Source organism: Pseudorasbora parva, chromosome 2 (genome assembly GCF_024679245.1).
Source record: "Pseudorasbora parva isolate DD20220531a chromosome 2, ASM2467924v1, whole genome shotgun sequence".
Taxonomy (NCBI): Eukaryota; Metazoa; Chordata; class Actinopteri; order Cypriniformes; family Gobionidae; genus Pseudorasbora; species Pseudorasbora parva.
This window is the reverse complement of record NC_090173.1, coordinates 42,897,096-42,904,840: the sequence shown is the minus strand read 5'-3', so window position 1 is coordinate 42,904,840 and position 7,745 is coordinate 42,897,096.

Here is a 7,745-nt window from a genome sequence, read left to right as displayed (position 1 = left end):
GACCTCATAGTGTCACCATTCTGTTTTGTTCAATGACTTTCAGTTTGTTTTCATCTCACATGTTTCTTTGTTCAGTTTCCCGCCACTCGCCGTCTCCCTGGTTACCATCATTATGAGTTAATTTAGTTCAGATGTGTGTTTAAACATCTCATTTAAGTTAAGTTCCTTCTCCTGCACTCCTTGTCTGGTCATCGTTATATGTGTTATTGACTTTCTGCCTACGTTGTGAGTACTTTGAATTAAACTGCGTTTGGGAACTGTATTTACCTGTCTGTCTGCCTGCAAACTCCCTTGACACATAGAAGATGGGATTTGTGTTTTGTGTTACCAATTAAAAAAGAAGCATGACACCAATTTGTACGCTTTTTTGTGGGAAGTGTCACCTGTCAATATTGCAGAATGAAAAAGTTATGCTTGTGCTTTTAATTATAGTCCCAAAGTCTCCACCTACTCCCAAGTATCATTTTCCCAGAGGTATTACTCTTACATAGGGAGGCTGTTGTTTGCCTCCCTCTATTAAACTCTATCAATACAGTTTTCACAGACTCCAAGAATAATCTGGAGGGAACCGATTAATTATGATGCCGGGAACAACTGATGAGTTACAGACAGCATGAAACTGCTTTTCTCACTTGACATGCCTGACCGTGTCTCTCTGCAGGGAGGTAATCATATTTGGTGGGTAACAACATGTGGTGGAAGCCTGATGCTCTAAAACCTGTGTATAACATTAAATGCAAACCGAGTGTCACGGTTATGTCTTAATGGCATGGTGTGACGTTCTAGGAACTGTTTTCTTTCTGAAAACACTGTCCTAGTGTGAGTTCTGAAGATACATAAATAAATGAGGTGATACACTCATTATTTCAGAGACCGAGCTCTAAATAAATTGATAATGTCATTTGGTCCATGACCATTAGTTCTATATGCTCACAATTGGCTGAAAGGATTGTTTGATGACAAAATTAACTTTTTAACTGAAAGGAACCGAAAATCTGTCTACAGGGGTTGGTTTCTCACAAGAGTGAGTTAGTGACAGACAATCCAGAAGAGCACTGCATAATTCTTGGGCTAAACAGGTCTGTCTTATAAGAATCACCATAGCAACACAGAAACGGTAATTTAAAAAGATGATGGATTCATGACTGTAAAACGTAACAGTTACTCTACTGTGTATGACATTTTTTACATTTTTAGTGGAGATCTGAAACCAAGATATATGCTCGTTGGAAAAGTATCTTTACCTACACATTTTAACTTTTTACCTAAAAAAAAAGAAAAAAAAAACCTTCCTCAATGATGTACATTGCTGCATTAATTTTTCTCTCTATCCTGGTCTCCTAGTTCCTGCCACTAAAAAACATCCCCACATCATGATGCTGCCACCACCATGCTTCACTGTAGGGATGGTATATTGGCCAGGTGATGAGCTGTGCCTTGTTTCATTTAAACATGATGCTTGCCATTTAGGCCAAAGAGTTCAATATTTGTTTCATCAGACAAGATCATTTTATGGTCTAAGAGTGCTTCAGGTGTCTTTTGGCAAGAGTGCTCCATGGCCACTCTATCCTACAGCCCTGATCAGTGGAGTGCTGCAGAGATGGTTGTTCTCCTGGAAGGTTCTCCTCTCTCCACAGAGAAATGCTGGAGCTCTGTCAGAGTGACCATCGGGTTCTTGTTCACCTGCATGACTAAGACCCTTCTCCCTGATCACTGAATTTTGCCGGGCAGCTAGCTCTAGGAAGAGTCCTGGTGGTTCAAACTTCTTCCATTTACTAATGATGGAGGCCAATGTGCTCATTAGGACCTTCAATACTGCAGAAAATGTGTCTGCACCCTTCCCCAGATCTGTGCCTCGAAATAATTCCATGGACTTCATGGCTTGGTTTGTGCTCTGACATGCACTGTTAATTGTGGGACATTGTACTTAAATACAGGTGACCTTACCTTTTCGGTGTGGGTTTGTTTAGTCTCCTCGACAGCCTCAGTAGTCCCATTTAGCCACTTGTTAGCAAATGCCTTTTTCTAAACATGAAAAAATCAAGAGTCGGGTAATACTGATGTATTTTATATCATAGAATGAAACGTAAAAGTGTCTTGAGCTTGTGTTCACCACAGGCTTTATTTCAGCTATTTAACCACAAAAAAAAACAAAAAACAAAACATAAACTTCAGGACAATGGAACCAGAAGTGTTAAAATGCTAACTAATTTCTGTGTTTTGGCCTACAAATTGGTCATACCTGCACTACATTAGGCTATACATTGTTGTCAGATTCACCATAGGTTTAGACTAAACTGAGCACAGATGTACAGATGAATACCAACAGCCCTGTTACCACTGTGTTGTTGCTTGTACAGCAGTTCACTAAACAAGAAGTCACTATATAGGCTAACTTGCATTTTATACACAGTATTGCCAGTTACTTTGTCTGTTTTTGACCCACCAGTGAATAGCAATAGAACCAAACAAAGTTAAAGCAGAATCAACCACTGCATTTCTGATTAACAAACAATTTGTGGTGTTTCGTTCCTGAATGATTTACCATCTCATTTGGTTGAGTAAATAATTTGATGACTTACTCCTCAAAAATGTAACATGCACAAGGAGTCCCTGTAAATTAATGTATAGCATTATCTCAAATAGTGATATATAGCCTACAATTAACTATAATTAAATTCAGTAATCAACAGATTCAACAGATCAAACAGGATAATGCAATGAATGCAACATATACACTTGTGTGATGGTATCCAGTCCCTGGACGAAATGATTTCATAACGCAGGAAACATGGCTAACACAAAGATTGAAGAAATGTATCAACATGCCTACAAAGGTCTGTATAGCTGGTTTGGCTATAAGGCAGATTCAGCTATATAGGCCCTTGTCAAAAAATCCTAAAGGATTCCAGTAAGAAACCTGTACAGGATAAGCCTGACAAGCCTGACTCACGATTAGATTTGCTGCCGCTAAGGATTAGGGTCCAGGCTATACAGGGTTACATTTAAAATTTCTATCATATTTTGGAACCGTTCTAATAGGATTCCATTAGAAATAGTCTTATAGGATATTTATGTCCTGTCCTAAGATTCTGATTCATAAGATTATGTGGGAATTGTCTTATAAGACAATACATAAATATACTGAAGGATCATTTCTACAGGATTGTAATGGGATCCAGTTGGGTGTTAATTGCGTGATACTTTTGTATAATTTTTGTAAAGGTTAGCCTAGTCGCATTTACTGCCATTATATGTAGGGGCGCGTGCAGGAAGTTTTATATACAGTACAGGCCAAAAGTTTGGACACATTACTATTTGTAATGTTTTTGAAAGAAGTTTCTCTTCTCATCAAGCCTGCATTTATTTGATCAAAAATACAGTTTTTTTTTGTTTTTGTTTTTTTAAATATTGCGATATATTATTACAATTTAAAGTGTTTGGTTTTCAATTTATTATACTTTAAATGATTATTTATTTCTGTGATGCAAAGCTGAATTTTCAGGATCGGTACTCTTCAGTGTCATGTGACATCCAGTCTATCACATGATCCTTCAGAAATCATTCTCATATTCTGATTTATTATTATATTCTGAGTGTTGGAAACAGTTCTGCTGCTTAATATATTTGATGAATAAAAGGTTTAAAAGAACTGCATTTATTCAAAATAAGATTATATGTTCAAATAATATAAATCTCCTTTACTATCAATTTTTTAAATCAATTTAACACATCCTTGCTGAATAAAATTATTGATTTATTTCAAAAAAAGAAAGAAACATAAAAAGACTGACCCCAAATTACTGACCAGTAGTGTATATTGTTACAAAAGATTTCTATTTTTAAAATATATTTTTTTCTTCTTCTTCTTTTTCTTTTACATTTTATTCATCAGAGTATTATACAAAAATCATCACAGGTTATGAAAAAATTGTATTGACTTGGTCCAGAACAAGCATTTTACTGTAAGCATTTTGTTTTGGTTTCAGTGAATGCCTCTGCTAATGTATTTTAGTCTGTCCGATTTAAGTCAGGAAATGCGAGTCAGCATGGGAAGTGCACAGCGATTTAATGTTCATTGTGACCCTTCTATATTTAGAAAATAAACGTTTTACACCTAAATGTCCATTTAAAAGAGTTCATCCTGTTGCACTATTCTTTTTGAACACAGGGTGGAGTCAAAGTGTAAGTTAAGGATTTTGTTTCTTTCTAACAAAAGATTACTGTTTTCTAAATGTTTTTTTTAGTTTTGCTTTTTATGTTGGTTAAAGGAATTAAAAGAGCAAGTCTCTGGAAAGGCGTGAGCCATGTAACATTATACCGTCACATGTTCAAACGCTTTCCGTTATTTTCAGTGGTCAAGGCAAGCGAGCAGCAGCTTTCTCAAAGGCAGGCATGTTAGAGGTCAGTGGCCTTGAGAGAGTGAGTGCAGAGATTGTTGTGACAGATTCCTGCACCTGTGGGAACAGAGCCGAGGGGTGAGCACAGCATTATGCTCCAGCTGTCTCCTCAATAACAAGCAGCAAAACACAACGCCTGACACCCTGCAGCCTCACCCGACCGCAACACCCCTGGGATATGGGTGACAAGTAAACACCTTTTTGTGACCTCTTTTGCTTTTCTCTTTTCAAGAGAAAGCTGCAGTTTATGATGATACATTGCTTTATGTTTTATTTTACTTTGGGCATTTCTAAAGCTCACTGTTCACTGCTGTCCACGTAGCTTGAGAATCCACTGCTTCTCCCGTGACTGAAGAAAGAGAACACAAGAGGCGTATGCATAGAGAAACACATTACCCTCAGCATCCACTTTGAATGCTTTGGTTTAGAGAAATCAATGACTCACTGTCCAACAAAATGTCTAATGTGTTCCAAACGGAATGTGTGATAATGTGCCAAAATTCTGAGACCGCCAGAGAAAATACAGAAAAGGTTTTATTAAATAAAATAATAATTTTTCAAACAAATAACATTTAACATTGTATCAAGTACAACTTGAAAAGCTGAAAGAATAATATTAATTTCAGAATTTCTTAATATTAGTTTGTCCTGAAGCTATTAATTCTCCAAATTATGATGTTCTTGTGCTTCAATGGAAGACAAACGTCTGACTGTCTATACAAGAGTCACATGATCAATCTTAATACAGAAACATAGATATTTCATATTCATTTTACTTCATAACATGTTTCTAAAACTGCCATGTTAAAATCTGATTTTGACTGTGAAATTAGATTTTGGTCCCCACCGTATGTCACATTGTTTCTTACAAAGGAGAAAGTGGTTAATCTAATCAGAGAGTGTTAATGCATTATTACATCCATGTAACTTTTGACAAATATCTGTTTGTCAATGTGTATGCCTGTCATATGGCCATTTTCAGGGTTGGATGAATGGAAAACCATTATGAAACATGTACACATTCAGGTCATTGTTTATTGATTGAGTTTTAATTAAAAAACAGAATAATAAATAAAACAGGAACCATAAAATAAATATATCTTCTGTCTTTAATACACTCCTGGATGCCCCCCAAAAAGAGAGGCCAAAATGGCTAAACACTAAGCTTTAAATTGATTTAACCGCAAATTATTTGTCAAGAATGCACTATACTTAGCAAGTCAATGCTTTCTCAGAAAAACAAACAAACAAACAAACAAACATATTTTTTCAAGTTTTGGGCAGAAAATGGGAAGTTGTGTTGTAGAGTGATGAATCACAATGAAACACAAATTGCGTGATGACGCTCCAGAGCGGTGTCTTCATTAATTTTTCGGAGAAATATAATAAAGGCATCTCTACCACAGTAAAGCATGAAGGGAGAGTGTTGTTGAGTGGGAAGCCTTTTTAGCTGCTGGTTAGATGAGTGAAAAGGCATCTAATGCTTTAGAGCACAGGAGAATATTGCAGAATGGGTTGCTTTCCGAAAATTAAAAGTTGTTAACTAAAGAGGAATGATCAGATATTGCTCTTTGTTAACCAAAGAGGAAAGACAATGTTCCTGCCCAAACTGCAAAGACAACCAACAAGAAGCAGCTTGAGAACAAGTCCATCAGGCTAATGTTTTGTCCTGGTCAGAGTCCACATTTGAACCCTATAGTGAAAATTTGGTCTCACATTAAAATCAACCCAACTTGGAGACATTTTTCATCTACCCATGAACTGTTAGAGGCAGTTAACATTGAGTGGAACAACACAGACTCTTCTTCCTGTAAAAAGCTGTCTGCAAGTTTTCTGGTGCACTCCTTGCTAATTTCCTGACCAGCGATTTGGGATTAAATGAAGACCACTAAAAAGTTTTGGAAACGACACGTGAAGATGATGTTTTATAGAGCTCCATGCCTGTGGTCTGATGGAGGCACACTTGTCTCGGTGAGTAGAAAGACACGAGGGCTATTCTCGCTTTAATAGACACGCTCTCCCATGACTTCCAACCCACACAACCACAGCTTCAAACACGGCCAACCTAGTCACTCACTCTTGTGTGGATCCCTGGTTCAATTCTCAGATGTTCTGCTGACATCAGGCTTTCGCTGTTGTTGTGCAAATCTCTGGTACATTTGCAAAGAGGAAAAACACAGAGCCAGTCTGGTGGGATCTTAGAGGATTGGGTTTCAGCCATCTGCTGTAGTCTGGGCCTCTCCAGCAAGGCTGGACTGTCTTTCCACATCGGGTCTGATTTATCAAAGCATTCAGTTCATGGCAGATCATTCCGGTGGTGCAAAAAGAGGAAGGGTGCCTGTAATCGCCTAAGGCATTCAGTGTGCCAATCATAGATATTTCTGGGGGGAAAATGATAACATTATCGAAAGAGTGGTAAATCTGGGTCCCATGACTGAATTGCCCCATCCCATTTCCCTGCGCTTATCGGGGTTAGAATAGAGGTGGGTTGGGTAAACCAGACATGTAAATACAAAGCTCCTGACCCATTTTTATAATGACATATACAGATAGAAAAAGGGGTCAAACTTAAGATATTTGACAGTTTTAAACCAGGTCAAGCCAATGAATAGGAAAATGCTCACTTTTAGTCTGGCTGTGATTGTATTTCTTTGTATAAATATATTATTTTACACTGTTGTTTTTATTGTGGATTAACTGAATCAGTTGCATTGCCTGCTGTGACCCTGAATCTCTAAAAGGAATTGTCGCGCTTTGTGAGAGACCTGGGTGTGCGCCAAGTCAAACAGCAAAAATTTAAAGAGACAAACCAAATGTGCAACCTTGGTGGTCTAGTGTGGCCGTTTTAAGAGGGTCTCTGCGAAACAATTACTTTTTAAGCTCAACCCAAGTTTACTTTGAAACAAGACCAGAGAACATTAGAGACCCCGGCTTCTTGGGGGTCAAATTGAGCTCATGTCCGGAGTTAGAGCATTATTCGGGATGTGTTACCCAATATGTGGGATTTAAAACCTGTCGTGCAAACCTCTTGCTTGTTTTCCATTGGATTCCGAGGGAATTATTTGGAGTCTCTCAGATTAAGGAGACTGTGAAATTATTTCTTGAGGCCGTTGGAATGGTCAGAGGTGCCATTAGGAGATTAAACATGGGGTGTTATAATATCACAAATAAAAAATAAGCTGCCGTTGTTGCTTGCCTTTTCTTTAGGTGGGACATACCAACATGATGTAAAACTATCAGGTGTGGATTTCTGAGAGTGGGGTGATACTCCAGTCATTTAGTGGGGGTGGTGGCTTAAATGCTCATACACCTGTCTCTAAAAAGCATGCTTCAAAATGTTTAACT